The sequence below is a fragment of the Pinus tabuliformis genome, chromosome 3_2, assembly GCF_031772625.1.
Source record: "Pinus tabuliformis cultivar Carrire ecotype Pingquan chromosome 3_2, CPIR1, whole genome shotgun sequence".
Lineage (NCBI taxonomy): Eukaryota > Viridiplantae > Streptophyta > Pinopsida > Pinales > Pinaceae > Pinus > Pinus tabuliformis.
In genome coordinates, this window is record NC_142302.1 from 1013834226 (window position 1) to 1013856533 (window position 22308).

Below are 22308 nucleotides of genomic sequence, written 5' to 3' on the forward strand. Positions count from 1 at the left end.
TTACTATGAAAGTCTTGAAGCCACGATCCGCTCGCTAAAGGAAGATCTTGAAGAATCAAAGAAGAAGAATAAAGATCTACTCCAAGCTAGTGAAAAATAGGTAAACGAAGTTATCAGCTTAAAATCTCAACTGGAATGTGCCTTCAGAATTCGTCAAATGTAGCAGGATCTGAATGAAGAACAAGAAAAGGAGATTCTCAAACTAAGGCATTAGTTGGAAGAAGGAAGGAAAGTTGAAGAGGACATGAAGAAGCAATGTCTAGAAAAGGAGGAACAACTTCAAGTTGAGGTAAATATCTTGAAAGGTAAATTAGAAGAAAAGGATAAACTGTTGAGATTTCAAGATAGTACTAAAGCCTTGGATGATATTCTTAGTAGTCAAAGGTCTCCTGCTATCAAGACTGGTCTTGGTTTTCATGAATCTGTTGAAGGTGAATCTAGTTCACAAGGTGAGGCAAGGAACTCTAAAGAGAAATCTAAAATCATCAACAAGGAGATGAAAGGTCAACCCCATAAACAATCAAGGAAAGAGACTCCTCAAAGAAAACCTTTTACTCCTCCTACGAATAATGTTGAATGTTATAATCTTGGACATGTTGCAGCTAGATGTGGAAGAAGAAGGGTTCAAGACCATCATATAGAAAGATCATCACATTCAACGTACTTTAATGGATATTGATTTGCTTGCAATATGTTTGGTCACAAAGCTGCTGATTGCTACAGGAGAAATATGAAACATGTAAGATGTTATGCATGTAACAAGCTTGGACATATAGCAAAGTTATGCAGGAACAAAGCACGGACATCACACCAAAAGGAGAAAACAACATCACACTTGAAGATATGGAAGAAGAAGGAAGTACAGTTAGAAAGATGTGGCACAGCACAATGTACTCAGACACAGCACATCACAGACATAACCGACTCAGAGGGAGCTGAAAGTATAAAACTTCAGTGTCCTGAATCTCATACGCAAGTTCCATAAAGGGAAGTCGCGTATATACGCGAGTTGGATGCTGCACAGTCGCGTATATGATTATCTGAAGAAATGCAGTAGGGACAGGTTTAGGAAAAGGATTTGTTATGTTTCAGTCCATTATTCTCTCTGTTTGATAATATTTACAGTCTGCTGAGGATGTGTGGAAATATCTTGATACTTGTAAGATGTTTTGATGATGATGTCTTGATGCTTATTACTGATATATGCATGATCAGATCTAACAGTAAACAGATGGCTCAGGTTGAGGGGGAGCATATGCCTTTAATAATGCATTGTTGGCATTATGGTTAATAGCCTTGGTGATGATGTTTATATGGCTAAATGATATATCTTGCTATGATGTGGTTGTGAGTTGTCTATGATAAAATCTCATATGATGCTTGGGGTTACATAGTAGAAATTCAGATCAGATTTATGGTTGATTCTATGATGATGCATATATGGTGTTTACATGGTGATCTTCATAAGGATAAGGAGAAGTACAAAGCTTGAATACACATCTTCCTCACTTGATGATGAGTCACTCATATACTGTTGTTGTCATATGCATAAAGATCATACAGTTATGATGCAGGCACTCATGTGGATAAGGATTGTTGCTGTTGATGATATCAAGAAGTTTTGTCAAAAGAGCTTGAGCTCAAGATACATAGTGCTAATACATGAATGACTACTCAAAGTCGCTTTGTTGGAGACATGATGATGAGTTCGTGTCTATATGATGATAGGTTGATACTTACATATGTTGATTGATGCAGATGTTCCCAAGTAATGATACTTGGATCATGTAGATCTTGACGTTGATGTAATGGCTATGGTGGTTTCACATATGATATAATGTGAATGATTTCATTATGATGTTTTAGAAGGATGAGTCAACAGGACATTTACAGGTTGTTGATATGGAAATTGGTGTACGCGAGTTGGATGAGGGGTATCCGCGTACATACGCTGATTTATGCAGGTACAGACGCGTATATGGAGTTTTTGAAGGAATTCAGCAGGGACAGACTCTGGTTGCAGAGAGTCTGATATGGGTCTGTCAGAGTCCATCTGGCACAGGTTCAGGGGGAGCAGATAATCTTCTAATAATGCATTGTTGGCATTACCTTAGAAGCTTGTGGTTCTAGTACTCAAGCTGTTTTTGATTCAGGTGGATCAGCTGTAGAAAGAAGATCAGAAGGAGAACATGATTGCTGATATATATAGTGATTGACAGATGCTGCTGATAGTAGTTATTGATGATTTGCATAGTCTTGATATTTCATCTCTATGTCATATATCTCTTTTGTGGTATCTCTTTCATGGTGTCAAGGTCATGTAACGGCCTATATTGGTTTCCCCACTATGCCTGGGATGAAGATGTAATGTAATTGGTTGTCATATGTAAACTTCTGATGTATCCCCACTTGGTTGGGAGGTTGATCCCCACTTGGTTGGGTGAAGGATGTATGTATGAGTCTTTGGTGCTAGGAAGGTCACTTATGATGTATAGAGTCATGTTCTTTCTTGTAGAACATCTTTTTGCAGACCTTGCTTATAGTCAGGGGGAGCATGAACAGCTCATTTCAGCATAGCAGAGACTTCAACATGTACTCAAGGGGAGCATGGACAGATTGGTACACCTTGGCATATACAAAGGGGGAGCTCATTCAGAGATTTCATCAGATACTCAGGGGGAGCATGGACAGCGGAATGTTCAGCAAAGGAAGAGAATATCTTGGTCCGCCCTTTGCCCTTGATGTCAAAGGGGGAGAGTGATTTGGTGTTGTTGCCATCAAGTCCAAAGGGGGAGATTGTTGGCATTTTGATGCATGTGTTGTACTTGATGGAAACCCACTCATAGAAGAACATCTCACTTATGTATAACTGGATGAATCTTCAGAAGAGATATCAGATGTGACTGATGCAGGACAGCTCAAAGGAATAAGAAGATCAAGTTCTAAGTATGACAAGTTAGCTTTGCCATCAAGTCCAAAGGGGGAGATTGTTGGCATTATGAGACAAGTGTTGTCCTTGATGGCAACTCACACAGATGGTAGATCATAGTGCAACAGATCAGTAGCAAAGAATTGATGATCAGACTACAAAGAATGAAGAAAGAAGAGTATATACGCAGGTTCACTATATACCAAGTCGCCTATACATAGGTTCACTATATACCAAGTAGGGTATACATGCAGGTTCACTATATACCAAGTCGTGTATACGCAGGTTCGCTATATACCAAGTAGGGTATACACGCAATTTCATGCACGGAAAAGCGCGTACATGTCAGCAAGCTTACTTTTAGTCCATGGTAGTTAGTCCTCGGTATTTGAACCTATGGTTTTGGACCATGGTATCTCGACAAGTGTGTTGATCCCAAGTATTGGGCTCTTGGTATTGATTTATTATGGTTTTGGACCATGGTATTGAGCAAGGCCTAAGACTATAAAAGGAGAAGAAGATCATTAGGCAAGGGCATCCGAAAAGTCTTGAATATCTGAGGAAGGATGAGATCCAGTATGCAGGTTATGGGTTGATGATGCATTGCTAAGGAGGGATCTCACCGGTTGATGGAGAACAAGATCTAAGGAGAGATCGGGATCAAATGGTTTGAAATGAACTATCTTCATATGGTTGATTATGCTTATTCTAGATCTGCATACTGACGCATGTAATATAAATGTTATGAGTATGACTGATGTCTGGTACAGCTGCAAAGTTATAAGAATATATTTTTAGATCTGTACGTGGGTTGCCTTTGGAAAAAGCGCGTATATACGCGGTTTTGATTCATCGTAGTAGCGTATACATTATGAAGCATAATATTTGAAGTTGCAGATGGGTCTGATTGTTATTGCAGAGTTCTGTTGTCTACTCGGTGCTCTGGTGACTGTGTTGTTGACAGGGTTTCAGTGTTTCAGTGATTCAGAGATTGATGATGCTAGTATTGATTGTTTTGTGCTTCAATGATATTTATGGGTCCAGTATGAAAATTTGATGAAACGTGGCCTTCAGATTGTAGTGTTGTGCTTCAGGAGTATCCAGTCTGAAAATGTATGAAATGTGGTCCCTGGAGGATGAAAGGAGATTGTAGGCCGGCGCCTACGTACTAGTAAATTGGCTAGTACAAGAGCTAAGGGGGTTGTAGCTCCCATCCAGGAGAGTCTGGAGAACGAGAGAGAGGGTTGTAGCCCTCTGCAGGTAGAAGCCTGCGTACTGGTAAAGGACTGCACCAGTACAAAATATTGTAAAATGATGTATCTTATTGAAAGAAGATAGTGACGACTTGCAGCAGGGGGTTTTCACCCACATTGGGTTTCCTCCTTATATCTGGTGTTCATGTGTGCTTCTTGTGTGTGATGATCTATTCTGTTTACTGCTTCTGTTTACTGTTCATATGGTTAATAATGTTCTGATGCACTCATTAAGGATCAATTAACTGAATCATAAGGTTATTGGATATACGCGGGTTTCATTAATCACAGTTGCGTATACACGCGGTTTTACTTAAATGAAGTAGCGTATATGATTCTGAATATGGAAATGAAAAAGTTTTATTGATTTGATAATACTGATTCACCACCCCCCCCCCCCCCCCCCGCTCCCCCCCGTCTCAGTATTATTTCCAACACACGATTGTTATCTGTATGTGGAATAGTGATATCCTGCCTGGTTGTGATAACCATTTTGCATCCCTCTGCTTCAAACAACAACTGCTCCACATCTAATTTTGACCAAACGTCATCCAAAACCACCAACAACTATGGATTTCCTTTTGAACTGAGATTCTTCTGCAGTTGGTTGTATTCATCCTCCATCCTCTCAAAAACAGGTCTTCGACCTCCAATTATTTTATCCCACAATAATCTCCAAAAGTCATTGCTAGCACACTGGAGATAGTACTTGTGTGCACCATGTGCATGAGCACATAATTTAATCAACAGTAACGTGGAGGGTGGTTATACAAAATTCTAAATTTATGACATAATTTTGGTTGAGTTCTTATCATTATTGAAGGCCTTGGTTTCTCATACTAATTAGTCTGAGAATGTAGAGCTCAGTCTTTAATGGGACATTTTATCAGCATATTTCTTTCCACACATCTTTATATCATAATTTTAGTTCATTATGATCTGCATGGGCAAATTTCTCGGCATTGAAGGTAAAATTGTCTTTTGCGATTTATCTATGAGAAATTTCATACGCTTGATTTTGATGATATCTTTGTGTCTCAACTATTTTTTGTGGCACCCTCCCTTGTTCCATCATTGGGTGGTTTCACGCTCCTCTTTGCAGTCTCCTTGTCTGCTTACTTTTCAACAACCTTGTCTTATTCTCTATATACTTCTTTGCTCTTTGTTTTTCATTACCTTGAATAAGCTATGCCAACATTCACAAAATATTGTAAGTGCCTGCATGTGATTTTTGAACTTATAAAGCAATTATCTTTGGAACATGCCTTTTATTTAAAAAAAAAAAAAACTTTTATGGAAATCAACAAAATTTATACTAAATATGTTTATTGTGCATTTAACCTTCAACCAAGATTGAAGACTAAATCAACCGATCTTTCTACCCTTGGGAAATTCCCCCAAGTCCAAAAAGCACTCCTTTGTTTCATCATCGAGGACATCAATACCTTCAAGCAATGAAGCAGTTCCTCTCTGTGATGTTTTGATATAGATTCTGCTCTTGAAAGTTTTTTCTTAGCCTTTTCCCAAACTAGCTGTGACTCATTGCACAAAGAGCTTCCAATCACCTTGAGGGCAAGTGGTAAACCCATAGACACTACTTCAACCTACAAATATTTTACAGTTAAACATGTTAATCTTCTGCAGAAATATATAGCATTAAAACTTTTGCCTGACATATATCACAACGCACTGTGGTTATCAACTCTCGGATTTTAGACCTATAAAACCATTTATCTGCCAAAGGGACAGAAAATCAATCTAAATTTTAAAAATCTATAATAGGATGCAAAGCATTCGAGCAGGACAGATAAACAAACAGTTAGGGTATGAGATTTTAAATAGTATGTCATATGCATACCGGTTTAACAACAACTTCGTCTTTTTTTTTGGTTGGAATCAAAGGCCGTCAAAAGGCTCAGAAACAAAAAGATACAGGGCATCGGCCTTCTGCAACATGGGCATGTTATACACACGACTGTTGTCTGTATGTGGAATAGTGAGATCCTTCCTGGTTGTGATAACCGTTTTTCATCCCTCTGCTTCAAACAACAACTCTTCCAAATCTGAATTTAACCAAACATCATCCAAAACCACCAACAACTGTGGATTTCCTTTTGAACTGAGTTTCTTCTACAATTGGTTGTGCGTATCCTCGATGCTCTCAATAACAAGCCTTCGACCTCCAATTATTTTATCCCACACAATCTCCAAAAGGCCCTTTAATTTTGGAGACCGTGCAGCAGTTATGAAAACTATATTATTTTGGAAGAAATCTGATAAACACAAAAAGAATAAGCACTGCAAAAACCAAAAGGAAGCAATAAAAGGGAAGCATGGTGTGACGATTAAAACAGGGGAGTTGTTCTTACCTTTGATGTGGGGATTGTTGCAAAGGGCTATTGCAAGGGTATTTTTGCCACTTCCACCCATCCCTTCAACCCCAATGATACTAACTCCCTTCTGGAATAGGATCTGTTTGACATCATTGACAATATTATTCAAACCCACTACGAAATTTGGCATAATCGGGAGTTGGGAGTTGTCGCTGCCAGTGGACTATTCAGACTATTCAGACATTGGAGTATCGTGCAACCCATCAATGGCGCTCTGAAATAGTTTAGTTGTGCTCATTTGATGAAGCATGAAATAATTGGAGCTGGCATCACTAGTCAATGTCTTAACCCTTTCCATTATAAGCCAACCCATTTCTTCAATAAGTTCATATTATTTGCTAAAACCCTTGAAATCATTGACATTCTTTTCTATGTTTTGGTTTTTCTTTCCATAGCGATACCTTCTGCATAAATTAAAGCTGCTCATACGCTCTAATTTTTTGAGGAGGTGAATGCCATCTTGCAGATGCGCTTGAATGTATTTGAATGGGTGGCCTCTGTGAGGCGCGGGGCCTGACTAAGAAGACAGCTTTGCAATTTCGTCAATGCTAGGCCTGAGGAGAAAAAGGTTTTTTTTAGTTCCTCGCAGGAAGATTTGTTAGAAACCATACTATTGAGGCTGGTTTTGGTTACTATGAAGAACTTGTTGATGATCGACTGAGAAACAGAATCCATAACTATACTGCAAAAATTGATACCAATCACTTTACTGAGAATGTCAAAGAATTCTTATTTCAAGTAGATAGACAAAAGAAATGGCACAATTCAAGCAGATATTTCAATCAAATAGTTATATACGAGAATCGGTATCGTTGAAAAAGCTGTGCCTGATCAAATTTTCAGCATATACAATGATAGTCCCAACAATTTTCAGTGTTTGGTTGGTGGAAAGTGCTTGGTCAGCTGTAATTTTTTTTACAAGGACTTGCTGATTTTTTTTAATGGTTATCGAGGGCACAATTTTGCCCTGAAATCTATTTTTTTTATTTTTTATTTTTCCGAAGGTGGTAAAACCTATCAACTCAGGTGTCAAACCAACAGTGAGGACAGCCATCTCTGGCTGCTATCCGCGAATGCTGGGTTGACTCATCACTGTTAAATAGGAAAACCACGCCACCTGGCATAACCCTGCTGGTGGTCCGTAATCGGGAGCAGGCTCTCACTCCTGCCAGATGCCTCTGGGTCTTGGGCCGTTAACCTGTTTCCTTACGTCCGAGGAAGACGAGCTCTTAGCCAAGCAGAAGCAGTTTTAAAAATAGAAATAAGTTCAATATCATCAAAAATATTTTTCAAAAATAAAACTAATTTAAACACTATCAAAAAATTTGAAACATCCAAATCCTAAAATGCTATAACAATTTTTGCCTATTTTTAATCAAAATCTTACTAAAATTTACATTATTTTATAACCTCGTTAGACTACTAGAAGTCATGGATATAGTGAAACCGTTTCTCAAATTATATACTGTAAAGGAAGCTGTCCCTTAATCTTTTTAAATTAATCAAATTGTCTTGTTCGGAAAACGCTAATTTATAAAAAAATAAAAATAAAAAAATTTGAAGTGACCAATAAATGCCTTATTTCAGGGTATGTAATGGTCGGGCACTAAGTCAAGTTGCATATTTTAATGTCGAATAAGATGATTTTTAGGTCTTTTAATCATTTAAATTTGGAATATTTAAATTATATAGATTGACACACAGAGCAACAATGCAATGTGATTCAACGGTTTTTTCTCCATGACATGCATGCACAGGAAATATCTGTTCTTTATCTATATACAACAACATAGAAGTAGAGAGTTCGAGATAGCTGTCAAGGGTTGAAAAAAACCCTTAAATGACATCACTTACTCTGGGTTTAGAAGTAGAGAGTTTTAAAATGAGCAAGAAAATTTAGATAATTTAATTTAATTTCTTTGTTTTTCAATTATTTAAATTTTCAACCATTTAAACCAACTTAAGCTACATGTGGATCAGATCTCAAGTTGGAATGAATGTCATTCCCTTGATTTGAACCCTTATCATATCCAAAATTAAAATTGTCCAAGTAGTATAACATAAGCTCTAAAAGGGATTAATCTTTCCTACCTTATTCCTTATTGAGTTCAATTAATCCAATGATAAGGGACTTGAGACCTAGCAATCTTCTTTAATAAAATATAGTTGCTACAACGATCATTACATACCATACCCCTTTATTGCTTTCTTATGCTATATTGCAACAAAAATTGATTCTCTTCACTTATTTTTTCAAATCTTTCCTTAATGAAATTTGCATTTCGTTTATCCATACCATTTGTTTCCCTACATTCATCTGCATACTATTCAAATCTTCTACAATAATGACATTGGACATTGCATTTGTCATAGCTCTGAGAAAATCTCCCAAGTGACTTGCCACTATGTCTTCCTCTTCCATGTGATTCTAAAAGGCTAATATGTCCTCCTTCATCACTTTACTATTTAAAAAAGTCCTCATATCTTGTTGTTAGCTTCACAATTAGCACACTTTGTTGGACAAGGAATCCTTCTATTCCCCTTTGCATACAACTGCTCCCTTTTCATATTGTTCTTTTATAACTTCACTTCTTTTGGAGGAACAATTTCCTGCTACTTTGCAAATGATTCATGGTGTATTAGAAATGTTGTAATTAGAGGCATTACTTGGCCAAACTAGTTTAGTCATTTTCCTTGTCATATTTAAATACCACTTACCTAACACAAATATGTTTTGACCTTGCAGGATATCTTGTGTTCTTCCTTGTTGAGAGCTGTAGGCCTTTGGATTTTCCTCTTTATTGCATTGCTTTTTTACATGCTGACATGTATGCATTTACACTTTTCTTATCCGTAGGAAATTAGTGTAACATTTATTTTCCCCTGTTATGGAAGTTTTTCCTTTAGGGTTGTTATCTCTTATTTTGTTACACTATGTATGGTTGTTATGTAACTAGTGTTACATGCTGCCTGAAAACACATCTTATTCGCTTCTTTGTACCCTTTTTTTTCCTTTTCACTTTTCTTTCCTAAAATACAACACGCTCTTTTATTTTTACTATAGTCAGCCATTTTCTCTCGCATAAACAACCAAGCCTATTTTTTCACTACTTTTAATTTCTTGCATCCATAGATCCATTTCATCTCAAAAGTTTCAAGGTCACTTGAATAGGGTGCAAAATTGTCATTTCCATCATTCTAGAAAGACACTTTACTTTACACACAAAAACCATAATCAAAACAATGCTTCTTAATTTTCCTTGCTACTGCTAAACCTCTTTGTTTGAACAAGCCCTCAATGTTTGCTAAGTATCACATTCAAATTGCATACCTCTTCCTCTCTTCCTTCAAAAATTTTCCTTCACTAAACAAATAACAATATCATGGTAGGTCTTGTTTTCTTCTTGTTTTTCTTTCTTACTCGTGAAACATTTAACTTTGTCACATGCAAATTTCACAAATCATAAGGACAATAGTCTAGCTATCTATTCAATCCTTGTAGAACACTTGTCCTTGCTTGTTCTTCCTTCCCCCTCATGTTTTTTTTATCTTCAGTGCTTTTCCCTTCCATTTCTACTGTTGCTTCATCTCATTTTAGATAAACTCTTTAACCTTTTCCTTTCTTTTTACTACACATATTTTTCTTCACTTTTGTACACTTACAATTGTTATTCGCTTGCAACACCTGTTTTTCGACAATAAAGTCGTATCACCATTGAACCAACCATCACTACCAATCCACTTCCATTGTTGTTTGTTGGCTCTACCGAGATGCAACCAATCCTCCAAGTCGTTGTTGTCAAAGAAATACCCCCTGCTAGGATGTCAACCCCTCGCTATTGTGCCTTCCTTTCTGATGGTGTTCACATCCATGCGGTCTTTCTTCCTTCTTCACATGACGCACTTGCAAAATCCGGACACTTGCAAATAGGCTCTATCATGCTCTTACAAAAATTATCATGCACATATGCACATCATACTATGTATGTTGCGCAATGGGAATCTTGCCTAGTCCTCCCTGCCTTTCCTCGCATTTTATGTCCGATTTAGAATCTATTTGCTTTTATCGTGTTTTACTTCCCATCTACACTCACATATGCTCTTTCTTTCAAGTCACTTTCTATCCTCGAACTTGAAATACTCCACCATTTGGCACCTTTAATCGGCGAGCCAACCCCTCTTATTCTCTCCGCTGAACAATTGCACCATGCACCCTCGTCCTCATCCACTGAATCTTCCCTTTCATCACCCCCCCCATTGAAAGCGAATCTACCAACTTCACAAATTTTCTTTCTTCACCCACAACAACTCTCCCTTTTAAGGCACTTACCCCAACTCGTAAATTTTGGTCCATCCAAGGTAGAGTTCTCGCAAAAACACCCCTTCGTGCATACAAAAATGTATGCAGCACTAGGAAATCCTTCAGGTTTGACCTCGCTAATTGGGACGGCGACAAAATCCATGTCTCCACATTCAATGACTTGGTAGACTCACTCCATGCTCTCATCCAACTTGGCCAAATATACACAGTTTCGAATGGCTCCATAAAGGTCCTGAACCCTATGTACAACCATCTTAATCACCCTTTCAAAATCCTCCTCTTCTTCACATAAAATGTATCTCACCTTTTAGATGGAGATCAAACAATACCTTCCCGTACCTTCCATTTTGTGGCAATAAGTTCACTCAAACTTTTGCCTCTCGACTCATTTGTTGATTTTATCGGTGTCGTTAGCTCAACCTCTCTTGCCTTGATCGTTCACATGCGTGATGGTTCTGAAACTCCCAGACAAACTATTTCCCTACGCGAAAAGTATGATAACATCATCGATGTCACCTTGTGGGGAGACCACTACCACACTGAAGGCCATGCTCTCTCTGAAGTCTGCATGGAACATATCGTCCCAGTCCTTTCTATAATTGGGGGCCGACTTGTCGAGTTTAATGGGCGAACTATCAGAACTATCCCGACGACTTGCCTTCTTATAGATCTAGATATCTTTGAAACACACCAACTCAAGAAATGGTTTCAAGAAGAAGGCGTCAAATCTTCCTTGCCATCACTTAGTAAGATATACATCGCCACAGCGAGCAAGCCGATGCAAACAAAAACAATTCCTGCCATTCTTGCAATGCCCCACACTGAGACGTCTTCATGGTTTGCCCTCTGTGTTACTATTACAACAATTGACTTGGATGAATTCTACTTCCTCGCATGCCCCCTTACTGTTGATGGGCTTCAATGCATGAAAAAATTTGTTCAGCAAAGTGATAAGACATGGCATTGCTCAAAATGTGAAGGCTCCTTCCTCGAATGTGACTATCACTATGTTCTCCGACTTGAATTGCACGACCACACTGGCCAACTTAAAAATGTGGTTCCTTTCGACGATGTTTCCCATGGCCTTTTGGGAATATTTGCAAAGGACCTTTGCCTCCTTTCAAGTGAGCAAGAAATTTTTTGAGCCATATCCAATGGGGTCACATCACGTCAATCCCTCTTCACGCTAGTTGTCAAAATAGAAACTTTCAATAACGTTGAATGCCTCCTCCCAACCCTCATGCACTCTAAAGAACTACCTTATGCCTCCATGTCTGCTCTCCTCCTGCAAGACCTTCAACCCACTCCTCCCCCTAAAAAAAAAATTCCCGCCGCCTATAAACATACCTCTCTCCCCTCTCCCTCGCTATTTGCCATCTCTTGCTCTATACTCCCTTGCCCTTTAACACTTTTCTTCCCATACTCTGCCCCCTCCCCCTTCTCCATTGATGCCCATCCTTCACCTTGTAAACAATTTCCCTATTATGCCCCTCCCTTTCCCGATTTCCAACTCCTTTCCCACCCTTCACTCTCATTAATCCCCACTTGCCCTTTTGCACCTTGTTGAACCCTCTTGTCTGCAAATTGAACTTTACTTTTTCTAGAACTCATCTTCAACAATGCTTCGGCCTTTTGTATTGCTTTCTCATTACTATATGCACCCTCTCTCAAGTTTATTGGTTCTCATGAAAAAATGGGCAAGCACTTCTTTTTTCCTCTCATGCATACATGCCCATTTGCTCACTTGTAATGTCTGTTCTATATACATGGCCATTCAGTCACTTTCTTTTCACTATCCTTGTTCATCATATAAGCTTCTTTGCAACACACACACATTATTAAAATGCACATATGAATAAGATATGCTCTATATGAAAATCACTACACACCTAATGCTTCTAATTATGGTCACATGCACAAATGAGCTTCCTTTAGTCTAGGCCAAATATGCATCATGTGGTTCTGTTTACAATTACTAATAATCATTTGAACATCCCATGATGGATTACTTTACTTTGAACATGTCTAACAACCAAACAAAACAAATATCATTTGCACCCGTCTTCGTACTGCACCTTCAATTCACATTCATCACGTTACATAATGCATACACTTTCCCTAAAAGAAACACTCACACCATATATATGATACTATACTTTGTAATGCAAAACAAAACACAACAAAAAAGATAAAACAAAAAAACAAACACAAACTTTAAACAAACAGGGAAAAAAAAAAACTTATCATGCATGCTTTACTTTCCTTTGCTCCTACTTCACTTACACCTCTGATGTTGAGACAACTTTTCTTGTTTGAAATAGCTCTGCAACCCACCCCAGTGAATAGTGCACAAAAGGAACAATGACGGCACCACTACGTAGTTAACAAGGATAGAATGAATGTGCACCATCGTCTTCTCTACAACAATCATCGATCCAACCTTCCCTCTCAAACCAACCCAAACCGAACGCTTCTTCCTTCCCAGGTTCGTCTCCATCCCCTAGCATCCACCCAAATTCTTCCGCTTTCCCTTCCATGTCCACTCGCTTCCCAATCAATTCCAACTGATGCCCTTTCATCACCTCCCACTTTCCATGTGCAGTCATCCCCCCATGAGGCTTCCTCTTCAATTCCAACCAATTCCGTTTTCTCACCTACTACTTTCCATGTGCAATCATCCCCCCATGTGGCTTCCTCTTCAACTACTCAGCAATGCCCCAACAACCATATCCATTGTGCACAACATCGCTTTTGTGAAAGAATTGATGCACTTAACCCCATACAAGATTGCTCCACTTGTAGTGAAGCTTACCCATCAATGAAAAAAAAAATTGTCAACGTTGTTTGTTCCCGTTGTGCCTCTGAGTGAACTATCCATCACTTCTCATCCTCAAACAACATGAACCCAAGAAACCAACCCCATGTCCTTGCTTTCCTAACTCAAGTTGAAGAGATTTCGTGAAGGGTTAGATTCTTTTATCTGTAATTTAATGTGATTTCTGCATTTTAAGGGTTAGGGTCCACGAAGGTCGGGATAAAGCCCTAGAAGCAACAAAAACCCATCACACAGACCTCTAGAGGCAGAACCCAATACTACTTCAGGTGACACTGCAACTTGCGATACGTGGGTTGTTGCCGAAAGGGCCAATAGTTTAGGTTTTTGTTGGTTGGCGCAACTAACGTTGAACTTAGGTCAAGACCCCTCAAGTCAACAATGGCTATGGAAATTGGTAAAGGCAATGGAAACGTTAAAGAGACAATAAATGACATTTATTTAAGTAAATAAATGAAAATAGGAGAAAGGAAGCTGAAGAGTCAGAAATATGCATGCAAGGGAAATTCGAGAGAAAATGAAGGAAAATGAAAGAAAATAAAAACAAAAAGGAAGAGACTAGACATCAATGATAAAAAGGTATTAGAGAAAAAATTCTAAAAACTTTTTCTAGTTCTATCTTTGATCATTTTCAGGGAGAGCTCTAATCACTTGGACAAATGAAAGGAAGCAAGCGAAGGATAAACAAAGGAAAGTAAGGGATCACAAAGAAAAGGTTAGAAAATAAGCTATGACATGAGTACATTGTAGGTAACAGGGTGCATGTGTGATTTCCTTGTTGATATTTGAATTCATAGTATATGCATATGGTTATTTTGTTATTTTGTTGTCATTGGCATGGGATTTTCCTAGATTGACAGTGGTTTCAACTTTTCCTTGCCATTTCTAAGATAGCCATGATGTAGTTTTTTCTTTGTCTGGATTTTGGATTGGTTCTCAAATTCCTTAGTGGCTGTGGGTTGGGATAGAACCTCTGGAGTGCTAGAACAACTCTGGTTCCTGGAGGCTATGGATTGAGATGGTAGTTCTTTGGAGCCCTGTAAGAGCTTGGGTTCCCTGGAGGCTGTGGGTTGAGATAGTAATCTGTGGACCCTTGGACATCTTGGGAAGAGACCAATTTGGATTAGTGTTAGTGATTTCTGGACCGGTTGGGTGAAATAATTGTTGTTGTGGGTTGAGGTGGTTTGGCCTTTGGAATCCCTAGTTCGTTTTATTTTGTTTTAACCCATATGATCCCACATTCATGCTTGGAATATGGAACGAGGGTGATTGGCTGAAAAATAGATTTGGTTCAACCCAATCTATGGTCAGGTGGTACATGGAAGTCTCTGACTTGGTTAGATTTTGCATATGTTAATATGAGTCATTTTTCTATTGCAATCAATGATCACATGTACTAGCTATTATGTTGATCTTATGGTTGATCTACCATGGACTTCATTTTGGTTATATCTTTATAGGCATGGTTGAATGATGTGCTCTTATTATGGATTTTGTTCATGGTTTGATAAATTATCGAATAGTTAATGTATTCATGGGCTAATCAGTGTTGTTGCAGCTAGCTTGAGAGGGCATTGTTCCTTCTTGATGATTCTATGATGAAGTTAAGAATTCTATGATCAGATATGCATTCATGACCTATAGCTTCTATGTTACCATGTGTTTGAAGAAATGTTTCTTATGTGTCTAGCATGGTTTGGGAAATCTCTAGCCCTAGTATTCATTGTACATACTTGTTATCATCTAAGACTAAGTTTTGGTGCATTCTAGGTTGTTCTGGGGAGAGGCTTGTAGCCTACCCCTAAAAGAGTGGCACAAATCTCATAGTTGCTGGCACAAAATAGGGAAATTTTTGTTGTAACCACATGCACAGTGTACCATGCATGCAGTTGGAGTCTTTCAACTGTATGCACAATGTGTCATGAATGTGTTTGGGGTGTTAATCTTGAGAAAAGAAAGTTTCAGCTCAGGAACTGATCACCAGTGGTTGTTGTCAGACACCTGGGAGATCTGGTATCCCTAAGGGGTGGTAGTATGTTTTCGTTTTGTAGACTCCACTTCCATAACCAGAACTTGGAGTCTGAGTCATGTCATAGTAACATTCAGCTCACATTTACCCTGGAGAGCTTTTAAAAGCAGGTAAATATGGGAGGGGGTAGTTATAGGGTGGTATCAGAGAAGAGTTTCATTCCCATTAGGTGGTATCTTCTACCACAGGGTGGTATTAGAGCAGAGTTTCATTCCCTTTGGGTGGTATCTGATACCACAGGGTGGTATCAGTCTTCAGAGTAGAGTTATGTTTCCTTTGGATGGTATCTAATACTACAGGGTGGTATCAGAGTAGTTTCGTTCCCTGTAAACCTTTCTTTGGTACCGATGTCACAGAATGGTATCATAGTGAGGTTTACAGTATTGGTCCTTAAGGTACATGAAGATGGTTACAATTCTCATGAAAACAATTATTGTTACAGTTTTGTGTTATTATCATGCATGAATCATGAGGTTGATATGTGTTGCTATTACTATATTTATATCATGCTAATCTAGATTGATTTGTGCAGATGTGATAACCTCCCTTGAGATACATTGAGGTATGATTTTGATTATGTATTATATTTGGTTTATCTAACATGGTATGTGTGCAGGAAATAGAAGGCAAAAGATGAAGAGTATAATGGTGGATTACAGTCCACATGACTCCCCGTACAAGCCTGATGTGAATTCAATGGAATGGGAAAAGTCAGATGAGCAGCAAGGAGAAGAGTATTCTCCTAATCTAGAATATAAATTGAGGATTCTAAGGGAAGAGATTAAAATTTACAAGGAAACTAATAACAAGTTGATTGAGGCATAGGAAAGACTTGCAGGGGCTCAAGAAAAGAAAGTGGAAGTCAATGCAGTGATTCTTCAAAGCCTATTAGATCTACAGAAGTAGGGACAACTAGGGATCATTCATGGAGATATGTAGGAGGACAATACTAATGGGGCATATGGTAGTAGGTCTTAGAGGATATATAGGATGGACATAGATGATACAATTAGAGGTGCAAGATCTTTGGACACACCTGAGAAGAGGGGTAGTACTCATAGATTATATTCTAGATCTGGTTGCAAGAGACATCATCACCATTACCACTCACATCTGCATAGGATGAGCGAGAAGAAATATTTTGTAGAAGAGTTAAAGAAAGCCAAACCTCCTACTTGTGATGCAGAGATGAAGAAATTAGAATATGCAGAAGCGTTACTTCCTGGGATGAAGAAGTTCTTTAGGCTGCATGATTACTCAGAGAACATGAAGTCCAAGATAGATACCTTTAGCCTGAAGGGAAAGGTAGATATCTGGTGGGAGAAACTAAAGCATGTCAAAGGCATTAAAGAAGAGGATTTGATTCAGGATGATTTTGAAAGACTCTTCAAGAAGAACTGCCTATATAAAAGATATTATGATGAAAGGGAAAAGGAGTTCTATAAGTTGAGAATGGGTTCCATGACAAATGGTAAGTATACAAACATATTCCTGGATTTGTTGAGGTACATGCCTTATCTTAAGGATGAGAAAGAAAAGATTCAAATATTCATCAGTGGGTTGCGAGTAGCATTCAAATATATGATTGATTTTGATAAGTTGTAGTCATTAGAGAAATCCATCAAGAACCTAAAGGATTGTTATGAGAAATCAAAGCGCAAGCTTCAGTTTAATCATGACTAGAAAGGTAATGAGAAGGATAAGGTAAAATGGCCTAAGAAGCGAGGAAGAACTTAGGATCTAGGTGACAAGGAAAATGTGGCACCTTATAAGAAGTTCAATGTCGTTGGGAGAGGATATGGGTCTTAGCTTGAGGAGAAAAATAAGAGTGATGGGAGAAATTATCTGAGGTGTTGGACTCGCGGTAGAAATAATCGCAAGAGAGATTGTCCATCACACTAGGGTGGTAGACCTCATATTTACATTGCTTAGGAGGCACAGATAGTTGGATATATTGGTTAGAGTATTCCTCAGATTTATGTTGTCGTTGGCAACATGAAGGCAGATAATTAGGCATCTATTATTGAGATGGAAGGTAAGCTTTGTGATTAAGTTGTTTCTGTTTTGATTGACCCTCAATCAAATTATAGTTATATCAATCCTAACATGGTGGATAAGTGTTGCTTGAATAAATAAGTTCATGCAAAATCTTGGTTGGTACAATTGGCTACAGGGACCAAGAAAAGAGTTCATCATTGGGTAAGATCTTTTGTATTTGAGCTCAATGGTGTGTCTATATCAACACATCTAAATGTGCTTCCTTTGGGTTCATATAGTATGTTTTTGGGGATGTATTGGCTATTTATTGATAACACTAAAGTGGATTTCTATGAAAACTCTATTGGGTAAATGGATGATGATGGAGAAAAGAGAGTATTCCAAGAAAAGAAGAAGCCTACATCAGTGAGAATTGTTACATCAATGCAATCCAAATGCAACTGCAGGAAAGGATGTTTATCATTTGCGGTGCATGTTTCCAATGATAAAGGGAAGAATGTTGAGGATGATAAAGTCCTGAAGAGGTATCATATTTTGTAGTAGTTTCATGATGTGTTTCCTACATAGATTCGAGAGCTACCGCCTCATAAGGAAGTGGATTTCTCTATTGAGTTGATGACGGGAGTAGCACCAAAATCTTAGAAACCTTACAGGATGAGCACTTCAGAATTGGTGGAACTGAAGTTGTAGCGTAAAGAAATGCTTGATAAGGGATACATAAGGCCAAGCGTATCCCCTTGGGGTTCACGAGTGTTGTTTGTAAGGAAGAAGGATGGTACTATGAGATTGTGTATTGACTATAGGTAGTTGAACAAGGTAACCATCAAGAATAGGTATCCATTGCAATGGATTGATGACTTGTTTGATCAGCTGAAGGGAGAAACAATATTATCAAAGATTGATCTCAAATCAGTATATCATCAAGTGCGCATCAAAGAAGAAGACATATACAAGATTGAATTTTGCATGAGGTATGAGAATTATGAGTTTATGGTAGTTCCTTTTTCTATAGCTAATGCTCCAGCCACTTTCATTTGTTTGATTAACAATGTGTTGCGTCCTTACCTAGACAATTTTGTGATAGTATTTTTTGATGATATATTAGTATATTCCAAGAATGAGGAGCATGCAAAACACCTAGTAACAGTATTGAGATTGTTGAGAGAGCATTAGTTGTATTCCAAGCTCAGAAAGTGCAATTTCTTTCAGTCTTAGATTCATTACTTGGGACATGTTTCCAAGGAAGGGATATTAGTGGACCTAGAAAATATTAAAGCTATCATGGAGTGGCCAACTCCTAGGAATGTGGATGAGGTCAGATCATTCATGGGACTAGCATGTTATTATAGGAGGTTCATTTTGAACTTCTCCAAGATTGGTTATCCTATTACATCTTTGCACATAAGAGGAAATAAGTTTGAATGGAATGAGGAGTGTGCAACTAGTTTTGATCAGTTGAATCATTTTCTTAAATATGCTCCAATATTGAAGATTTTAGACCCGATTAAGGAGTTTGTTGTTTATAAATATGCTTGCAAGGAGTAACTTGGTGGAGTCCTGATGCAGGAAGGGTAGGTGGTTTTCTATGAATCAAGGAAGTTGAATGAGCACAAGCATAACTATGGGATGCATGATATTCATGAGTTTGTATTTATCATTCATGCATTAAAGATGTGGAGACATTATCTTCTTGGAAAAAGGTTTGTTCTAATGAGTGATCACATTGGGATGAGGCACTTGTTTGACTAACCTAATCTAAATGCAAGGAAATTTATATGGTTGGATACCTTTAATGAGTTTGATTTTGAGATCAAGTACATTAAGGTCAAGGAGAACAGAGTTGTAGATTCTCTCAGTAGGATAGTGAAGGTGAATCATGTTTCAACTATGAGCTCTTATGGGACAGATTTACAAGCGCAGATATTTCATGCAAGGAAACATGATGAGAAGTACTAGCAGCTGAAGCAAAGGTTACAACAGCAAAGTAAAAGTGAAACGATGAATATTATCACCTCATGAAAAATGGCTTAGTGAGATTTAGGAACATGATTTATGTGCTAGATAGCAGTAAGTTGAAGAAGCTCATCTTGAGGGAGTTTCAAGTCAAGCCATATTCAAGCCACCCATGATAATAGAAGAATCTGAAAACTATTAAGAAATTATATTATTGGCTGAATCCTTAGTTTTTGCGGAATCGATGTGTGATTTCCCGCGTGCTGACACAGAGACTGTGGTAGAGGAGTCCATTGCGGACGAATCTTTGTTTCTTATCAGTACTTTAGATCCGTGGTACGGGGATATAATCATCTATCTCCAAACCCAAACCTTTCGGCCTGAAGCTTCAAAGGCGGAACGTCGAAAAATTCGGTTTCAATCCCAGCAATACAAAATTATTGGAGATACACTTTATCGCCAGGGGGCAGACTTAGTTTTTCGATGTTGTTTAACTCACGAAGAGGCTGAGAGGGTTTTGAATGATTGTCACTCTGGAGCATGTGGTGGTCATATGTCTGGGTATGCCACAACTCAAAAGGTGTTGCGCGCTGGTTACTTCTGGCCATCTATGTTTAAAGATTGTATCATTGCAGTCTGGAAGTGCCACAACTGCCAAGTGTTTGATCGAAAGATGCGCGCACCACCTGCTCCTCTCCACCCTATAATTGCCGTTGGTCCATTCGCCAAATGGGGTGTCGACTTTATTACTTGTAACCCTCACTCGGCCGGGGGGCATGCGTATATCATCCTCGCGGTTGATTATTTCACTAAATGGGCCGAGGCGATGCCTACATTCGACGCAAGCGGCAAAACAGCTGCAGTTTTCGTATTCAATCATATTATAACTAGGTTTGGTGTCCCACAAGCAATCATTACTGACCATGGGAGCCATTTTCGAAACATCATGATGACTGAGCTTACAAGCCAACTTGTTTTGCGCCACGATAACTCTACTCCTTATTATCCGCAAGCCAACGGTTTGGTTGAGTCTATCAACAAAGTTCTGGTTATCATGATCCGACGAACCATTGGTATTCATCGGTCGAATTGGCACAACATGTTATTTTCAGCGCAATGGGCATACCGAACCTCAGTGAAAACTTCAACAGGGTTCACTCCTTTCCAGCTAATTTATGGTTTGGAAGCTGTGTTACCCATTGAATGCGAAATCCCATCACTTCAAATGGCTGTCGAATTACTCCCAGCTACTTCCGAAGAGGAGAAACATTTATTGTACTTAGCTAAATTAGATGAGACTCGATGTGACGCTGCATTGGCAATCGAGACTCACGCGAAGCGAATGAAAGCTCAGTATGATAGAAATGTGACCCCTCGAAGTTTTTCGGAGGGAGACCTAGTGCTATTATATGATCAAGCTAACGATAAACTAGGTGCTGGAAAATTCGTTCCTATGTGGCATGGACCCTATATTGTAAAGCGAAAGCTAGAAAAAGGGGCTTATGAGCTGGTAGATTTTGATGGGGACTCTTTGGGTAAACCCAGAAATGGACTTTACCTAAAGAGGTATTATGCTTAAATGGTGGGTATGGAGAAGTTTTAGTTAGGTTAGGTTTTCTTTCAAGCTAGTATGTTTGTTAGTTAGTCAGTGTGCTTAGCTTAGCAAGTGTGTTTTTCGTCGTTATTCTAGCTTATCTTGGTTTTACTCTTGATATTGCAGATGTCAACGCCTCTCCAAACATACATTGGATTTGCTGATGGTGCTTGTCGTAGTACACGGAATATCTCTTCTGCAGCTTGGGTTATCTATTCACCCTCTGACGAGTTAGTTTCTATGCATGGGGTAAGCCTCGGTCAAACAACAAACAACATTACAGAATACAGTGCAGTGGTTGAATTATTATCCGAATCTATTTCATTTGGAATTCGACGTTTGATAGTGAGGTTAGATTCTGAACTTGTTGTATTACAACTTAATAGAGTTTATGCCATTAGAAATCCTGTGTTATTAAGGTTGTTTTTGAGAGTGCGTCTCTTGGAACGTGAATTTGATTACATTGAATATCAGCATATTCCAAGGTCTTTAAATACATTAGCAGATGCAATTTCTTCTCGAGTGTTGGACAGACATTTACGATAAATCATGCAAGTAAATTTAAAAGCATTACATCACATATGTTAAACAAGATAAGCCGGTAATAGTGATATATATATAGATAGGAGTGTGTCAAAAAATATACATCGTCTTCGATCATAGGTTGAAAAACACCTTATGATCGGCAAAAGTGATAAAGTACAAAAAGTCAAAAATGTCACATGTGTCTACAAAGTGACTAGCCAATCACTGGTGGTGCTCCCTATATGACACCACTGCACGGGCTACCTTACGCAAAAATCTCCTAAACGGTCCAGGGACTGCGACTACATAGCGCTGAAGCCTGATAGGAATATCATCCATAGTAGTCTCAGGCATATCCGCTGTCAGACGCTCTAGATCATGCTCCAAATCAGCTAGTACCTCTGTAGCCGCGTCCTGTGGGGCCGGTACCGGTGCAACTGGATGTCTCCTCTCAAAAGGCCGGAGGTTGGCTGGGCGCTG